The 19,808-nt window shown below is 48.7% G+C and overlaps 1 protein-coding gene across 1 annotated transcript in view; it reads right to left on the reverse strand.

Annotated features, from left to right (window-relative positions):
• ZNF618 (zinc finger protein 618) overlaps positions 1-14,256 on the reverse strand; it is a 24,266-nt gene extending 10,010 nt beyond the window's left edge. The window contains 1 exon segment of the mRNA XM_009879424.1: positions 14,199-14,256. The gene's annotated coding sequence lies outside the window, so the exon portion shown is untranslated.
• Between the last annotated feature and the right edge of the window lie 5,552 nt (positions 14,257-19,808).

The raw sequence follows: 19,808 nt of genomic DNA on the forward strand, positions 1-19,808 counted from the left end.
CTCTGCCCGTAGCAACCTTGGCCAGGGGAAGCGGAGGCGGAGCGCTCCACTCTTCAGTGCTCCAGTCCAAGGACTCCTCTCTGCTCCCAGACAAGTATAAACACCCCAACATTCCCCCAGAAGCAGGTTTCCAGGCAGCCGCCAGAACAGCTCTTCCCCTAAGCTCAGTTACTGGGAAGCACCAAAGGCAGTCAGGGCTTCTCAGCTTATTTTGTCTCACCTTCCTCCTGTTACGTTCTCAGCTACTTTAATGCTGTCTTCTAGCTCTCCCTTCACTCCTTACCAGTCTTTCCTGGGTTCTCCCCATCTCCATCCATCACACAGTGACTATCACGGTCTCCACAGTTCTTCAACACAAGTTCCTCCCTCCGCCACCACAACATACTGTGTACTGGGTGCACTCTGTGACTCTGAAACATTTCTCATTTGTGATTCTTCTCAGAAAAAATCCTGTTGATTCTCATCCCATTTCCAGATTCTGTTCCACTACACAAATGTCCACCTCTGGAAACAAAACCACTGTCTACTTCCAAAAACTATTTTCACACTCTGAAAACACCAAAATATTGGGGTTTTTTGAGACAAAGAGTCATAGATGTCTACAGTCAGAAAATGAATTAAATTTAAAGTCATCCAACAATTCAAAAATCTTTCCCGAGGTGGGAAAGGATGCTCTGGAGGATGTACAGAATCCCTGTGGGAATGAAAGAACGCCCTTTACCTCCCAGCGGTTTCTCAGCCCTCCTTTTTCTGAGATTTCAGCTTCTAAGCCCCTTATGCTGCACAGCACAGAGAGATGGGAACAGTCAGGCTGGCTGGAAGGGGGGTGACATGTGTCAGTGCTAGAAGAGGGAGAGGAGTCTGAAAGGCGCAGAGAAGAAAGAAGAAATCTGTATCTCAAACCAGGAAAAAAAGCCACTAGAGAAGAGCTGCTCATCTGAGCTGGCACACACAGCAAGTAATTCCCCCTTCCCTTTGATTTCTGCTTGCGACTTAGAGTTAACTGCAGAAGTTGTGGAATCTGCTCTGTGCACCCCTGAGCCACACTTGTGCCCTCTTGTCCCTCCCAGGATCTCAGCCCTCTCCCCACCACTGCAGGACCTCTGCTCTGCCTTCCCAAGGGCAATTTGAGGTCTCCTCTTCCTCGCTCAGACTGAGCTTTACAGCACCCAGAAGGGATCTGTCCTCCTTAGATGGTCTGAGCTCAGCAAGGGTCCTCCCACAACTGCTCCAATCAATGAACCTCTCCTTTCCTTCTTGGTTTTGCTGGTGGTGGTACAAGAAATGCTACTGGCACCAACCCCCTGAGAACACTGTGCTCCCCAGCAGCCCCAGTTGTTTTGGGTGGCCAAGAGAGGCCTTACGGACGAGGAAAGGGGGAAGAGCAGCGACGTGGTCAGCTCGGAAATGGCTCAGAGGCTTCCAGCCAGCAGCAGGACTGCCCAGCCAGCCTGTCTCACGCCGCTGGAAATCTTCGCCCTCACCTCCTCAAACCCTTTGCTGCTTTTCAGGAACCAATTCTCACTGCTCCACATCTGAGGAGGTGGGAGTTGTGGCAGGAGTAACAGTACCTGCTTTTGATGAGAAAAGAACAGCCGTTCACCCCACATGCTCAGAGAGGCTCCTGGCTCTCGCTTGGGACTCTCAGCAACAGCAGCTGCTGTGAACTTTCTAGCTCTGTTCCCTTGGTGTGGGCTGGGGAAGAGGGTGCTCTGCTTTCTCCGAGCTTCCTCTATTTGCATTCCCCTGGGCAGATGCTAAACACCTGCTGGTGCCAGCTGGTCTCTTGCTGTGTACTGGGCTTGCTCAGACTGCAGGCTGGGACTCCAGTTCACACCTGTAACCAGGGCACCCAGAACCCTCCCAGGCCGGTGCAGGACAAGGGCTACATCATCCCAAGGGCCCACCGACTCCCAGCGGGTGTGCAGAGCTGCCACACTCACACAACCTTCCTTCACACTTAAATCTCAAGGGACTGGAGGTTAAATTCACCAGGCTGCCTACGAAGCTTTCCCTCCTCTCCTCTGTTTCCACAGCTCACCACTGCTCAACCTAAAGCAGCTGGGTGATGGAAGGGAGGGTGTGAAAGGAGCCCAACGCTCACCTGACACAGACACGAAAGGTGGAAGCAGACAGGCAGGGAGCTCACCGGGGCTGCCTTCAGAGTATTCCCCCTTCATAGCCCCACATCTCGAGCTTTGGTCGCTCTTGCAGTTTGCACGTAGGAGACTGTGGCCTTTCTAGTACCCAATGCCACTAGTGCATCCTCCAAAAGCTCCACATAAACAAGTAAGCTATTAAAATCTTGCAGTGCTCAAGTCTAAACCTGTAGCCCAGCGTTCCCACACTTCGCTTAATGTCTCAGAAGATGAAATGCCAGGCTGTTATCGTTCCTCTGCCCTCCAGAAAGCAATCTTTTCACACAGCCATAAGGCTGAGCCAGCGGTCGCAGACAGTTGTACTTTCTGCAGAATACATCTTGAGCTCTCCCATGGGTTCATACTGAGCCACAGCCATGATGCACGGCCCTGCAGTAACAGGAAAAGCTGGAGACCCTGCGCAGCAACAGGGAAATGGCTCTGCCTGACCCGACAGATGCTGCCTTGCAGAGCAAGGCTCTGGGCATCTCCCATCCTCCACGTTCTGCCACATGGCTGAGCTGCATGCAAGAGGCTTTGTTGCAGAAGGAGTGGGAACAGGCTTTAAGTCTTCACCAAAAGGTAAAAAATCCTGAACTGGACTCTCAGAAGTTCAGGATGCCACGCTAGCCCTGCTGTCTCTCTGGCTCCCTTGCTGTATGCTCAGAAGCATCCCGTAACCCTGCACCCTAAATGTGTCAGCAGAAAGTCTGTGCGTGAAATGGCAAATGTTGCGTGGGCCAGACCCGTCCACACGGCATCAGAGAAGCAGCGGAGAGGGTACAACACAGAGCGTATGAGAGGCGACCGGCTGCGCAGCGCCTACTCTGCTCCCCTGCTGCCCAGACACCCACCACCGTCTTCCATCTCCTTCCTCCGGTCCCTCCCTCCTCGCTGCCTGTCCCTTTCCACTCAGAGCTCTTAGCATGGACCCAGCAGGTTCTTCTCGTGGGCCGTGCTAGTGGTGGCCACGCTTCCTGCTCCTTCCCCCGCCTGCCCTGCAGCAGAGGTGAGCCCAGTGCTTGGAGGTGGCCGCCTCTGGAGCAGCGCTGCCGTCCTCTCTCCAGCAACTTGAGGATTGCACTGTGCTGAGCCAGGATCCTGACTCTGAACAGCTCTTCTAAGGCAAAATACGGGAAAACTGGGAAGGAGGAGGAAATCACAGCATCATTAACGCTGGAAAAGACCTCCAAGATCATTGAGTCCAACCATCCACCCAATACTACCATGACCACTAAATCATATCCTGAATCACTCTGAACACGTCCTGTTTGCCAGCAGGAAAGAGCTACCCTGAAATCGGTGCAGTCTGACTGCCACCTGAAATCGGTGCAGTCTGACTCTCATTCCCGAGTTTTCCCCCAACCTAGAGGGGTTGTGCAGTGGAGAGCACAAGAAAATGCGCTGCAGGCAAGCAGTGCCACTGGACCTGCAAACACACAGCCCCAGGGCACTTCCAGCAGCCACCTGCAAGCTCTTGGAGACTCAGATCCCCAAGCAATGGCATTTCACTTTCCTATCAAGCAACAAAGAGCTCTCCATCCCAGAAAGAAGAGACATTTGTGGTGCACTGGGTGTTGGCTTCTGACCCAAAGCTCTCCTTCTCCTCAAAAGCATCCTTGTCCGGAGAAATTGGCCTCCTTTGTGAGCCAGGTCCCTCTTCATCCTGAACAAGCCATGTTACCACATTGCCACCCTTTCTGGTGGTACTCTCTGAAAACACCTTTAGAGAAACCTAAAGCACCAGCAGCTGCTGAAGCCTCCTTAGTCTCTTGAGCCACACAGAACTAACACTCACAGTTGGTTGCACAATTTAAAACCTCTTTCCCCGGGGCTATTATTAGACACTTTTATTAGTGCTTTATATATTACCCAGTGAACAAGGCTCCAGAGTAAGGCAGCAGGCTGTGTAAGCCAAGACAGAGAAATAACAGTGTTTGTGCTTAGGTTAAATAAATCACTTGAATTCCCATGCTAACTCTCATTGCCACATCTAAGCCAGAGAAAACAGCAGAGCCTGGTTTGAGGCCAGGAGCGAACATGAGTTGAGAGCTTTTAACAGAAAGTTTCAAGAGAAAATGCCCTGAGCTGCTCGAGCACGAGCGAAACCCAGCAGCCAGCTCAACGACTGATGGCAGCGCAGGGAGCAGGCCCCCAGGCAGCTCTCTCCTCAACAGAAAAAATCCCACATTTCAACACTTCGGTCCACGTTTTGATGAAAAACAAATGCAGAAGAACTGTAAGGGAAATGCCTCAGTGTTTCTGCCCTATGTTTCCACGTGCTTGAGATTTAATAGCGCTGTAAGTGCATCTTCCCATACTTTTGTCACAAACTGATGAAACAATACATCAGAATCAGCAGAACCATTCCTAAAAAGGGCCATCACACACCAACATAAGTGCAATTTTCTTGCAAACAGAACTCCCACCCATCTCAGCCCATAAAAGAGGTGCTACATAGAGAAGGTGCTATGAAACAGGCTTTAAAAAGGGGAGCCCCAAATGCATCACGGCTGTTAAAATTTGTTAGTGCTAATTTGATTTCTCTTCCAACGTGAACTCTCCTGTTCTGAATAAAGCTCTCACTTCATGCTCAGAGAGAAAGAACACGTGTCCTCCGCCACCGTGGCCACGCTCAGGGCACAGCACTCGGGACTCTCCTACATCAAGGCGCAGCAGCCCTGGATTACGAGGTTGGCGCAGAGAATATCAACATGAACAGCCAGACACAAGCCAAGCAGTACCCACACACGCCGCTGAAAGCGTTGAGGACACGGGGCAGAATCTCAAGCCAAGACCACCTGCATCTGCCCAGACCTGCTCTCCTGCCCCTCCCGCCTGCTCCCCACCGTGCCCTGGGCTCCCGTCTCTCATCGGTTCTCTCAGGAATTGTCTCTGCAAAGGTGTTTAGAGCTATCAAGACAAGTCTTCCTACGTGTTAATGTAACTTAAACACGGCTCCATTTTCAGTCTTCAAACACTGGGTCTCTCAGGACACGTATTACTGGCGTATTTCACAAAACTTAACTCCCAGAAGCCTGTGACTGAGTCTGAATGGTCCAGCAGCTGCACAGAAACACCCCGAAGGATTTCGGTTGCCTTTAAGGCTGAAACCAGAGCCACATTTTGTTCTCTGTTGCCTGGACTCATAATAAAAAACCCCACAACATTTATTCAAGAAAAACGCTAAGAGGGCAGGCCAGCATGGCTGTAGGGTGGAAGTCCCCACCTTAGCACACCGCAGACATCCATCACACTTACTTTGCAAAAGCGGGAAAGGATTTGAAATCAGGGGACTTGCAGTTTCTGCAAAAAAGAAAGAGATTTAAATATTGAGACTGGCAGAGACCTCGCTGCACGCTACACAGCTCTGCCTATCAGCTCACTCATCCTTATCCAGATTTAACTGTGGCAGGATGGGGGTCTCCTTTTACCACAAATTACATGTCCAGCTGTGAATTTTCTCTATTAAATGACTTGCCAAGTTTCTCATGGCTAAGAATCTGCACCTTCCCTTTGCATTTTGAAATGTCCAGAGATTTTTACACACATCCTACGTTACAGTAATAGGAACAGGCAAGTGAGGAGGGCCAGCAGAAGAAAAGCTAAGGGGGCAAGAAATGCTCTGCAAATGTTTTTTGGGGGGCCCCAGATGCAAATTCCTGCATCCATCGTGCAGCTTCCTTGGCCTGAAGCTGAGAAGGAGAAGCACGGTGGGCACACCCTTGCGTATGGCCAAGGAGCGCCTGTTACCCTGGGCTGAGGGTATGAATACATGTTTTCTGTCAAGCACACCTTGCAGATTGCCTCTCTTTAAGGTGTAGCTGAAAGGCACGGAAACCCTGGATGCTCAATGAGCCTTTGGCCAACCAGGGGCTGTCTCCAGCCAGCCTGCAGTGCACGGGAGCAGAAGCCGTGATTCTCAGCACCTCAGAACCTGTACAGTTTCCTACAGTCTCCTGGTAAGGTCCTTTAGCGTCCAACCCCTGCAGAGGGGAAGAGACCATTAGTGTTAAATATTCAGTCCTCAACTCCGTGCATTTACAGAACAGCCTCAGGTCTAAACTTAGGAATTGACACATGGGTGAACAAGGCTCTCAGGGCTGACAGACCTGGACTGGTTTGCTTGGAAGGAAAATTTAACTCTTTAACTGCATAGGTCAGGCACAGTGAGCCTCTGCACTAAGTATTTCACCACGATGAGGACCTGAGCTGTCGGAGGGGGCTTCAGCTGGCAGGGCCATCCGGTAAAGAATGAAGGCGTGGATGATGCTTGGCAAAGACATGAATAGACAGTGCTAGGGAAAGGGTTTGCATGGCACCAGGACACCACTGATCGCTTAGCACATCGCTGTCACTTCACCTTGCACAAAGAGTGCTGTTTGCAGCTGATGAGGTCTGTGTCTGGAGGAAGAGTTTCACTGAAATAGAGTCCTAGTCTGGTCCTCCCGAGCAGCTGAACAGGACAGGCCCCTCTAGGTACCTTTGCTTTCCCCATTTGTGCTCTCTGTCCCTGCTTTGGGAAGCAGTGCACTCATGCAGTGAACACATGGATGCTCGCTGCACCGTCCCACAGCTTCAGGCTTTAAAGGGCTCTTTCATCACCCCAGAGGTGAGTAAGCTTTTGAGGGCCACACTCCAACATTTTATCATCCCCCAAGAATGTGGAAGAGGCACGCAGCACACGCAGTGGCCTACACCACTTAACACACGGCAGGGAGTACTCAACGTAGTCTCTGGGTGCTAACGTAATACCATTACGCTTGACTTCCTCCACATGTAAAAACCATCATCGGTCGGCAACAAGAGTTCAAGTCACTTGCTAAACATTGCTGCTGTGGTATTTTAAGTAAAGAAAGACTGTTGGGATTTTTCTGGTCTTTATATTCTGGCCCATTTTGTTCCCCATGCACTGCAACGCCTCTGCCTCAGCACAGTCATTTCCACTAAAGCCACTCCGAGAAGAGTGAAGGAAGTGTCGCAGTTGGAATGATTAATACTAATTCCACTTGCTCTGGGGCCTTGCTAATCTTTCACTCCATGGATTCTCCACACAAAACTGAAACAGGAGTTGTGTTCTTCTGCCCAGCCCAGCACAGTATCTGTGCCTGAAGCCTGCAATCCACAGCTCGTGTCACCAGTTCTTTGTCCCCAGTTTTGCTGACTGCTCACGCTCTCATCACCTCAGTCTTTTATAAGTTTTGTCCCCATGTCCTGCCTGGTGTCCCAGGGCTCTTCAGTATCTGGTAGGGTATCACCCACAGAGACTTGCTGCCGGGTGGTTATTTTAACGCAGATATCTCTCTTCCTGTCGACACGTTGCCTGTTCAGAGTGACAAGTCTGGAACAACTTAAATGATTGCAGCACCAAAAATGAACAGCTCATTCCCAGGAACCTCAATTCTGTGCCAACGCCCAGTGGACACAGTGACTCTTATTTATGTGACAGAGCAAAGCAATTTTCTTAACTGAAGCCTCTTCCTATGTTACCCTTGTTCTAATGGTGAGAAGTGCACGCAGATGGTAATCCTCCATTTGGGCACACCTTTTTCAGGCTGCTTTGAAAATCACAGTTCTAGGCACGTGCAATTCTGTTGCCCCACCATCAGCGTTACCTGCCCAGCTCAGTTACGACAGCGCAGGAGCTAACGTAACAACTAATCTCCCTTTTCCTCACTCCTCAAACTCAATTATTAGCAGGCTTGGACCTCTCAACTCAATGTAAAGGCAGCAGTAGTAGCTTGTACCATTCGCAAACCAACCCACAGATGAGAAAAGAGATTTACCAAGAGATGAACCACTGGAATGGGATTTGCATTTTGCGCTTCAGTCTGGCTGATGTAACCTGTAAGACAGTCGCGTACGTCTCAGGAGGCTGCTGTGCTAATATCTGCCTGTAACCAACAACCAACAATTTTTATGCCCCAAGCATCAAAGCTGCGCTCACTCACCAAAAAATCCTGGCCTAAAAGTCACGTCTTCCCCGAGGAAACCCAGCCAGAGGGGCTGTATCACCAGAGGACTACACAGAAAGAGCACAACAATAGCGAAGGAAGATCCTAGTGCTCGGAACACACCTTAGCTGAATCCTCCTGTACGTGCACCACGATCACCTGCACCTCCAGCGCAACCCAGCATTTTTGGACAGAAATTTGGCAGTAGCCAAATGGCAGCAGTCCAGTCTGGGTGCGCTACGGGCAAGAGTGGCAACTCAAGATTTGCACAGGAGACGCCAGCAGACATCACATCTGCTCCCATCACCACCCAACAAAGCTTCAGAGGACATTTCAACCACGAGCGGAACGCTGATTTGCCCTCTGCCTCTTCACCGCTTTCCATAAAGCTGAAGGTTGGTTCTGCTCAGCTGCTAAGCAAGACAGACACCCCACCTATTTCTGTTTAAGAGACTGCCCTGTTTAACACATGCGAAAAACACTGGCTTTATGTGGCAAGTGGCGAACAAGACATTTCTAATTATCCTTCTGCTTGAAATAGTTCCATGCTACAACTGGATGGGAATTAGGAACCAGAATATATTGTAGGATGCTGCTTATGTACATTTTCACTAGCTAAATATAACCATCTTAGATGTGCTGCATACACAGGAAAATAATCTGCAGTATTGGAAAATGTTTTGCACTTAGAACTGATTGGCTACAAAGAAATACAGCATGTGAGATCAGGAAATGACAGACTAATAAATCTGTCATTTCTGAAAATCCCACTATGTGCATATTTAAAATTTAGTCCTATGCCCTTTAAATTTTGAGAAGTGGCACTTCTCAGTCTTTCCCAATTTTTTTTTACTTCTAAATGTAAAGGAGGAACTTAAGGCTTTTTTTTTTTTGGTCTCAATCTCGCCTCAGCTTAGCATGAATTGATTCAAAAAAGAAGATATTTCCCTTGCCCCTCTACTCAGTCTGAAATAAACACTGCGGGAAAGAAAAGCTTCCTTGTGGAAATACGAAAGAAAAGCACTGGCATTTTAAAAACTGTAAATGCTAAAACTTGTTCCACTGGAACTTATGACAGTAATAGTTACCGAATGCAGTAGATGAAATTGAGACATATTTATACAGCTTAAATCAACCTTCAAAGTCAAAAATATTTCCCAATTCCCTACATTATTTTAAACGTTGTCTCCTTTCCATTCATAACATCTAACAAGTTTAGACATCAACAAACAGTGCCGATTTCAACTAGTTTTCCCTTTTGATGGCTGTGTTTTAAGGCAGCTAAACTAAGTAGCTTTCTTTTCCCTTTTTGCTTTGTTTTGTTTTTTTTTTGCTTCTTGAAGTCTCACAATTTCCTTCAGCCTTCTAAGCCTACAGGTAGTCTAACTGCAAATTCTGCATTTTACTAAGGGATCACCCAGAGCATCCAAACCAACAGATCAAGGCTGGGTACCACTAAGTAAGAGACAGACATTGCCTCTGAGGCTTTCTGAAGTCAGACAAGTGAGACAACGGAGAGATCCTAAAGCCTGGGGAGCACCACGTGTGGTTACACACAAGGAATTTGCCCCTTTCTGGGGCTTTCTCCTTCCCGTGCTCAGGCTGATAATCTCAGGCTTTTTCAGGAGGAGTATTTCACAAGCTGGCCTTCAAATATAGTTTGGCCTCTTGAGGATTTTATGACAGAAACCCCCTGCACATAGCAAGAGTCAGCAAAACGACCACCACCAAGGAGTATTTTCTTGAAAGCAGCTTTCCAGCACGTTAGATGATTGACAACTTAGGCACCGCAACGAGCCATTTCCAACGATCAGGATCAGGTTATGTCATGTTTTCTGGACCTCACTGAACCATCAAAAGCTTCACGCGACTTGGGACCTCTGCACAAGGAAGCAATCCACACATTTTAACAGACGCGATTTTTCAAGTGCTGTGAAACTTGCCGGTTTCATCAAAAAAGAAGTTTAAGAGAGACTCAACTTAGGCACCGCAACGAGCCATTTCCAACGATCAGGATCAGGTTATGTCATGTTTTCTGGACCTCACTGAACCATCAAAAGCTTCACGCGACTTGGGACCTCTGCACAAGGAAGCAATCCACACATTTTAACAGACGCGATTTTTCAAGTGCTGTGAAACTTGCCGGTTTCATCAAAAAAGAAGTTTAAGAGAGACTCTTTCCCATTAATAAGGCGGACGACAGCTACACAGTCCTTCTCCATCTACCCCGGGATTCCATCACGCCCTGGTGGGAGATGGATCCTCCACCAGGTGGAGGGGAGGGCTCAACACAGCCGTGAAGCAGCACCTGCCTCACAGCTGGGCAGTAAGATGCCAGGTTACACAAATACCTGCGTCCACTGTGACGAGGGTTGGGGTTGTGCACAGAACCAGAGAATCAGGGAGTCATAGAATCACAGAATGGTTCAGGTTGGAAGGGACCCTGAAGATCATCTCATTCCAACCCCCCTGCTGTGGGCAGGGACACTTCTCTGCCACCAGCCCAGGTTGCTCCAAGCCCCGTCCAGCCTGGCCTTGGACACCTCCAGGGATGGGGCATCCACAGCCTCCTTGGCCAACCTATGCCAGTGCCTCACCGCTCTCATGGGGAAGAATTTCTTCCCTTTATCTAATCTATATCTGCCCTCTTGCAGTTTCAGGCCATTGCCCCTTGTCCTTTCACTCCAGGCCCCTGTAAAAAGCCCTTCTGCCGCTCCCCTGCAGCCCCTTCCATGGGCTGGCAGGGGCTATTAGGTCACCCCGGAGCCTTCTCTTCTCCAGCTGAACAACCCCAGCTCCCTCAGCCTGTCCTCACAGCAGAGGTTCTCCAGTCCTCCTCTTTGTGGCCTTCCTCTGGACCCACTCCAGCAGACCCATGTCCTTGTTGTACTGTGGGCTCCAGAACTGGATGCAATAGGGAATGCATAGGGAAGAGGCATCTGAAATCCAACATTTTCCGTTCTAGTCATCCCATTTCCTACAGCATCACAGCCAAGTCTATTTCTGGTGGCGTTAGCTGATGACCTTCCCGCTCTGCTTGTCCTCCCCCTCACTGCAGACATGAAGCGGCCCCTGGCACTGCAAGTCAGGCTGGTGACACAGGAAAAGAGCTTCATGTGCTCTTCAGGCTGGGTGGCCTAAAAAACATCCTGCTGCTCTGTTTGCTGTCGCTGTAACTGAGCCTGTGACACAAAACTCTGATCCACAAAGAGGAAACGGTACAGGGACTCAAGCACTGAACAAAGCCAAGCTACATAGCTCTCAGGCTGCTCAGCTGGGATCTACATCTACCTCCCAAACCTGAGGGCTACTCTTCACAGCAGCAGGAGTTGGGTGGGAAGCAGCAGATGGGAGCGGGGAGGACGGAAGCATCCTTCCTTCTGTCATCCTCAACCACATTATCACCAGCTGCTTGCCCGCCTGGGCGCAATCTGCTGGCTGAAGCACAACAGAGGACAAGCCGACAATGCCAGAATTACTCCCAAGGGTTCGCATCACCCACAGGAACACTCAGCCTCATGGAGCTCGTCCCAACTGCTGAAACACAGCCATGGGGAGAAAGAAAATGGTGAGGTAAGGACATGTCATCTCTTCAAAAATGAAGTTATTGAGAGATCTGCTTGGACACCCAAACCTGTAGATGCCTGCAGGGCTTTGCATGGCCTCCCTCAACACCAGTGACACTCACAGGGTGACATGGTGATGCTCACTCTGGCTGCTATCACTGAGAACATTTCGACTGATTCCTGAGAACATGAAGAAAAAAGAGAACGGGCTTGGTGCAAGAGCTGGAAGAGAGCACTGAATGGGACACACAGGCAGCAGCACGAAGATAGAGTCAAGGGGTAAAACAGGGCTGGGGAAGAAAAGAGAAAGAGGGACAGATAAGGGAAGGGGAAAAAGGAAGGAGTTTATACATCCCCATGCACCAGTCTGGTTTTGAGGAGCTTGCCCGCTGCTTAACGCAGAAAAGCAGTGCTTCCAACCAGAGCCCAACTCTCCTCAAAGCAGTTCACAGCAGCTCACTTGGGTTCCTCAGGTTTCCAGGCTTACACAAAAGTTCAGGTGAGCACCTTGCAAGTCCCCTGCAGCCTGCCAGGCCCTAGGCTAAGCCACTAAAATAAACTGGCCATACATGTGGTGCAGACAGAGACACTTCTTACAATAAAATAAGACAAGCGAATTGTATAAAACTCACTAATCAATCCGTAACAACTTCTGGCTTTGTTATGATTTTTACTGCGAGCTTTTACTCATGTGCTTTAAACGCTGGCAGTTCAGATAGAAACAGATTTAGAAAGATGAGTTGTGATGTGAGCTGGTACAAGGAGATGAGAGGGAGAATCTGTGAGATGCGTCACAGCAACAATGGGTCAGTATTTAGTAGCAGGTTAGACAGAACTAAAGTCTTGTTCTGCTCAGTACAACCACTCTTCCCTCGTGTGTGCTTCCTGCCAGTGGTTCCCAGGCCCCCTCCCATGCTACAGGTTCATTTCCCCTCCTGCAAAACTTAACCGGAGGAGGTTTGCAGCCAGAAGGTTTTGCGATGCAGCTTTCTTGGCTTTAGTGACAAGCTGTGACATGAAAGAAGATAATTCTGTCCTTCCTCTGTAGGCTATACAGGGCTTGACAGGAATAAAAAAGGAACAATCTAAGGCTGCTGCTTTCAAAGGATGCTAGAGGAGTCAGGAACCCGGACGGTTTATTGGCATCTAAAGACGTGCACTTCAAGGCTTTGAAACGCTTCAGACAAACCCCTCATACCACCCGCAGAAGACAAGACATGAGGAGCAGACCTGCTGAGAGGCAAGTGGCCACTTTCAGAGCAGCAAGTGAGGCTGGTAACCCTGGGCAGCCGGTGAAGTCGCTGTGCTGCCTCACGTCTACCAGCCTGGCTGGGCTGGCTGGAGTTGGCCAGCCCCTAAGGACTCCTGGCTGCTATTACCCGAGTGGAACAGGACTAAAGAGTACAAAGGCCTGAAACAGAGAGACAAGCTCACCTGATGGGTTCTGCTTACACCTCTTTTCTTTAGGTTTTTCTGTCCCCGAATGAACAGCTGCAATTGTGGTGAATGCTTGGATTAGTACAGAATTGTTCCCCGAAACAGAACACTCAGTAATTCAGTAACAAACAACTTTGTTTTCCCATTTACTATCACCCACTCTGCTACTGCATGTGGGTCTTCCAACACCATTCCTTGGTTCCAGAAAGCCCCTTATTTCCTTCAGAGACAGACAGAACCCCCCCCAGCAGATGCTGTGTAACCGGCTCCAGCGAGAAATCCCTTCCCTTAGCTGTCCATTCCAGCTAGCAGCATTGAGAACCCCACGAGTTTTGGTACTCATGCTTGGGGAATGGAGGGACATCAGCCTTTTCTGTTTGCTTGTTATTAATCTCTACACCAAGATGCCAAAATTCCATTTCATTTGGTCTGTCTCTTATGCTCCATTTAGGGAGCATAAAAGAATGGCAGCGTCCCACTTTATGGCAGGGGGATACATTGGCAGGATAAAAATCTGTTTGTAAAGGTATCATATAAATGGTGTACCCAAAGAAAATTGTCAAGGCCAGCGGTCATGTTTAGTTACCACCACCTAGACTTAAAGGAAATTCCACATTTGGAGTACATTTTAATTCCTTCTAGCACATGCATTTTCATCCCACATCTACACATCTGGTACGCCGTGACCTCACCAACAGCCGGACTCTGGTTACAGGGACGTGTAAATAAACTGCCAGGTTTAGCATCACTGTAATATGCAAACTGCTGTTGTATTCAGTCTTCAGACTTGTCTTGTTCATAGCAAATGGCTTTGCTCTGTAAGGAGCAAATGATGCACAAAGTACAACTACTGCTTTATCTCCATCCATATTATCCTTTCTCCCCACTGAAAATTACGCTGAAGTACCTGGACCTTGGGAGCAGGATCCCGATACAACCTTTTTTACAGGCTTGGAGTGCCAGGAACCTGGGGAGAAGCGAGAAGGCAGCACCACCCCTGGAAGCCCAGGTACCCAAATACATAACCCATCACCAACCACAGCTGAATCCTGCTCTGGAGAGGGACGTAGTAAGCGAGAGCAGGAGGAACTGAACACACTTACCGCTGGAGTTCTGCGAATTGCTGTTTGTTTCTTCAAAGTTGTTTTGCGCTTTGCCTTCCACTCTATCTGCTGGGTGGAGAACAAAGCAGGGATGGTGACTGGTCAATACAGGAGGCAGAAGCACACAGACAGGAGGCAAGACAATATGCTCCTGTGCCACGTAATTGCATACCCTGAATACAGCAGAAAGGTCAAATACCTCGTTTTGGAGGCAAATGGGCCAGATTCATTGAAGGGATAACAGGTAGGTATTTGTCTTGAATGCCTTCTGGCTGAGGTGGCCTGGATTGGCTCTTAGGGAGCCCATGAACACCAGTCCTGACTGAACCAGAAGGGTCATGGCTTCCTCCCCTGCAAAAAAACCCAACCCTTATCTTACTCTTCCTCAAGGCAATAAGCAGCCCTTAAAGTCTCTGGCACAGGTGACCAGGTCTGCAGATCGAAACCAGCTCTTCGTCACAATACGCAGTGTGTCACCCACAGAAGCCCTACGCCAGCTCTCCCTGGGCTTCCCAGTAACCCGCGTTCCCTTCCCAGTAACCTTCCCTGTATGACCCAAGTGGAGGGCTCAGGGGCTGTGTCAGAGCCTGCCCATGATGTCTGGCAAAGCTACGGGAGATCCTCCAGCCCTCTCTGCCTTCCAAGAGTGTCTGGGAACGTCACCGTGCAGCAGAGCTGAGGAGCTTCCCACCCTTCTCAAGCTGCTGCCCCTCAGCACAAGTTCAGGAGTACAAACCGTGTGAGGTCCCGTCTCACTTCGGCCAGCTTTGCAATATCTGGGGCAAATGTATTTACTGTGGTGATTCAAAGGATAAAGTAGAAATAAATAAAATGAAAGGTGAACCGGACAAATTAATGCATCTATCTACGCTGCACAGACTCTTCCCATACATGGACTCATTCATGGAGCTCACTGTCACCCAGCGGGTTCATCTGACCACGGCTTAGCAAGGCTCTGCTGGGCTCAGCAGCGAGGGAATTCTACAGGGAGGATTCTTTCATTGAGGAGTGACAGGGACTGTGGAAAATCGGTATCAGAACATTATTTCACTACGTATTTCCGCAGACCACCTGGAGTGCTCGGAACTGCTGCCATGACTTTAATTGCTCCCTGCAGCTGCGCAGCCTCCCTGTGCTCGAGCACTTGGGCTTGATGTCTGCTGAGCTAGAAAAGATCTGCACAAAGCTCCCGGCCCGTGACTTTTGGTCTAGCCAGTCCCTTTTCAAGTCCTGAGCAGGCTTCTTAAATTCTCAATCTACTGCATTCCTGATTCTCTAAAATGCAGAACAGGAAAACTTGGTGATCTAATCAGAATCACATAAAACAGGGCTGAAAAGGAACTGAAGACATTATCTAGGCCAGCCCCCTTGCTAGATAATAACAATGAGAGCGCTTAGGTAACGAGAAAATCAGATGACACAGTGAGAAAAGAGAGACCATAACAAAATGGATTAGGCCAACCTACCCCCCCAAGAGAACCAAGTTCAAATCCTGGCTTACGTCACAAGTGGAAGCGAGTTGGAGGTCTCCAAAAATGTTTGGAAAAAATCTGCATGGTAGTTTTGTCTTTATCCCCTACCCATCTTTTATTATTATTTTTTTTTTGCCAAGTGTGGCAATAAGAAAAAAAACGGTTTAATGCATCTCCTTGGTCTTACTGTGTCCTTCCCACACAAGAGAGGACAGCTGATACAAGTTTTCTCTCTTTATCTTTCTGCCTTTCCACCTGACCTTTCGGCACGCAAAGCAAAATTATCTGTATGGACAAAGTAAGCGCCACTCCACTAAGCGTCTGAGCAAACACTGTCAGCAGAGAGGCACTCCACCACCTCTGGTATTATCCAGGCCCATGGGGAACACCTCGAAGCACAGCACTTGGGAGGCAGCCCTTCTGGAGACCATCTTCCTGACAGGCGTTATGGTCAATGCATTTGTACCAAAAATTCAAGAAGCCGCTCAAGGTCATTTTGGACAAGACGCTGCCTTGAAAGCTACCATGGAAATGCTGCCACCAGCTGGACAGGGTAGGACCCCAGAGTAATGTCGTTTCTGGAAGATCAGTCTGCCAGGCTCAAGCATTGTGCGATTCCTTCCTCCATACAGGAAGAGAACAGCTCAAAGTTTTTACTGAAGTTACTGATAAATTTTTTGATTAGAGAAGTGAGTGGAAAGAAGTGCCGTTACAAAAACCATCTCTCAGTTACTGCTCACATGGATCTGCCCTCTGACCTAGGAAGGCTCCCAGTTTTTCCACTTTTTTATAAGAGATGTAAAACTGGAAGCAATTTTTGCAAGTTCAAGCAAATAATGAAAAAGTGTCTCAGCTTTAACTCCTAACTTGGTTGGGACTTGGACCTCCAGTCAGTACTAAAATCATGGAAATGTTTAAGGGGTGCAGTAGCAATATGGAATCTCCAGACTCACGCTGCAGCACTGGTAGCTGCAGATGTGTGTGTGTCATCTAACAAAAAGCATCCTTGGTCAGCATCTGTCCCTGCCAGACATTGCAGGGGTGTCTGAACACCAGCTGATTAACCAGCCCTTCTATACGGACATGGAATATGTACCAATCAACCCCACAGGCTTAAGAGAGTGATTCCCTACTGCCTGGACATATGAATGCTATGTCTCACATCCTATTTATTAATAGTTATTTTTCAATGCTCTTTGCTTTTTTTAAAATATCTTTTTTTTTTGAGGTTTGATCTTGTTTGGAAGGAGGAAACAGGAAGGATCAATCTTAACTTGAGGCTTCTAACATCTCCCTAATGGTTCTGCACCATTAATTTTGCTGCTGGTGGTTATCTCTCGATGGGAGGTGGAACACTGTGAAAACACCTGTATCCCATTTCACTTCCACAGGCACAGGCCTAGCCCTGAAAACATCACCTTGAGGGAAACACAACACTAAATGCCAAATAAAGCTGAAAATCAGACAAAATCGCCCCACACCTGACAAGCCAGTACACCAGTTCTTGTCAGGAAACTCTCCTCAGTTTGTGACACCAGGATTTGAAACAGGGTCTTTTGTACCCCGTGGTTAGGATGATGCTTAAACCGCCCAACTTGTCACTGGGAAGAGGTTATGAAGACCTACTCTTGATGTAACATTTTATTTATAACATGCCAAAGGATCTAATCCCCTCAACTGCTTCTGGGAGCAGCTTTTCTGGGACAGTCATGGATGGGGCAAAAGGAGTGCAAGAAGAGTCAAACGCCAACCCAGGGCAGGATTGGACACTAAGCAGTTAAGAAAGTCGATGGTAGAAAGGCAATTGGTACCTGTGATGGCCTTGCTTCCTGGGGATCCAGAATTTGGAGCGCGGAACATCTGGGATTGGGATGCCGGTGAGACACCGGAGGGGGTGCGGTGCAGGAGGGTAGAACATCGGTTTATTGAAGCCGGTGGTTTTTTGCTGGACTGGCTCGCCTGCGTCTTCACTGCCACGAAGAGTGGAGATCGAGAGAACTCTGGATATGAACACTCAGAACTAGTGCCTGGACAGTCAGTCGGCTCCCAGACCGTGTGCCTTCTGGGAGGGTCGCTTTCTAACAGCCACGCTCACGAATCCCTTGCACGGGGACCTGCAGCAACTGTGGATCCACCGATCCCACGTAATTTTCCCCACTCACCCGAGGGGACACATTCTTGACCCTTGTTAGTTCCCTTCCACATCTTTAACTGCCACATGAGCAACCCATTCCTCCTCCAAATCCATCCACCCATCCATCCCGGAGCACTATTTGCTTGCCATGGCCTGGCTGGGTGTACCTGCATCTCTGGCCAGTTTGAATTTTGAGGGCAGGTTTCTAATGTGATACTGAGAGCTCTGGTTTTACAGTTTTGTTACTTGAGCCTTGCATAAATCCTAGAGATTTCCGGCCGCCTTCCTCATCTCGTGAGCCAAAGACAAAGGTAATGGAAGGGAATTAGGAGGCAGAGTTCTACCCTGAAAGTCTGGAAAGGCCTCTAGGCCCCCAGCTCTACACGAGTACTGGTGACACATGGACAAATTCTGAGTGTTACTAGGATGTGCTCTTTGAACGGATCTATATTCTGGTCTCTGTAAAGCACAGTGAGGATCACCGGGAATTTTCAATGCCAAAAGTTGTATGAAAATCCAGAGGGAGGACAGCACTTTCACAAAGATTAAAAAAAACAATTACAGAAATGAAGAAACAATCTAACAAGCCCCTTCACTCCTCAGCAGCTTCTTCCATGGAAATTTGGATCTGACTCCTGAAACGCAAGTTCCACTCCAACCATCTGTCACGAAGAACCACTAAGTAATGAGGTTCACATAACCCACAGCTCATGAGCAGTGATTTTAGGATGCTCAAAGCTGGATGGACAACAGTAGCACTTATTCATCCTATACAGCGTGATTCAGAAACCCTTCTCCACACTGAGCAGTTCTCCGTCACGGATTGCCATGGCAGCTCAACAGCCTGACTCTGAAACAGGGGAGGAGAAAAGTCTCCCAGACTGGGGCTGTGTGCTCATTTCCAAAATCCTGTGAGACATCACAGACCTCGAACGGGAACTGCTCTCATCTTCCCTGTCAGCAGTCAGCGGCACAGGAGAGGGAGGACGCGTACATTCAGGTTTTTGTTTCACTTCATCTGACACACACATTCAAGACGACATTTCCCTTAAGTGTTGCCGTACTTCCGGAGAAGATTCTGCACTAAGTTTTCTCATGGTTTAGGTCAAGATGCTTCTCCCCTGCTTGGTCTCTGTCCAGCTGAACAGGCTTGTTTTTGCTTCCTACACTTCCTTCCAGTCTCCATGGATAATCCTCCTGCAAACTGCCAAGCAAACTGCCAGCAAAAACATAGTCAGACACGACAACTTCCTGCTTAGGTGTCATCTAGTTTCCCAAGAGGAACATTCCCACCAGTCGCTACTTTATTCCTCATCCATACCAAGAGAAGTAGCAACCAGCCACCCATTCAGTGACAGAACCAAAGAACGTCATTGTGAATCCTCTGCAGTCCAGATACTGCCCGTTGAGATCTGAAGAAAAAAGGCTCAGTGCTATGAAGAGCACCAAAACCAAATTACTTCTTTTTCATCCCAAATTAAACAAATAGTATGTCTGCAAATTCAGACCGCAAAGCAAAGGCTGCTCCATCTGACACTAGGCAGAAATGGAGTTTGAGCCAGCAAGGCAAGTCCATGGGACCTGATGAGATACATCCGCGGGTCCTGAAGGGACTGGCAGCTGAAGTTGCCGGGCCACTGGCCATCCTATCTGAGAAGTCCTGGCAGTCTGGTGAGGTTCCCTCAGATTGGAAAAGGGGGAACATAACTCCCATCTTTAAAAAAGGAACCAGAGACAACTCTAGAGATCAGTCAGGGGAACTCTAGACCAGTCAGCCTTAAGGTCTGTGCCAGGTAAAATCATGGAACAGATTCTCCTGGCAGCTGTACCAAGGCACATAAAAATAACCAAGTGGTTGGTGACAGCCAGCAGGGCTTCACTAGGGGTAAGTCATGCCTGACTCATTTAGTGGCCTTCTACGACGAAGCTACAGCGCTGGTTGACATGGGAAAAGCAACAGATGTCATTTACTGGGACCTGTGCAAGGCGTTTGACACTGTCCCA

The sequence above is a fragment of the Apaloderma vittatum genome, unplaced genomic scaffold, assembly GCF_000703405.1.
Source record: "Apaloderma vittatum isolate BGI_N311 unplaced genomic scaffold, ASM70340v1 scaffold18852, whole genome shotgun sequence".
In the NCBI taxonomy this organism is placed as follows: domain Eukaryota; kingdom Metazoa; phylum Chordata; class Aves; order Trogoniformes; family Trogonidae; genus Apaloderma; species Apaloderma vittatum.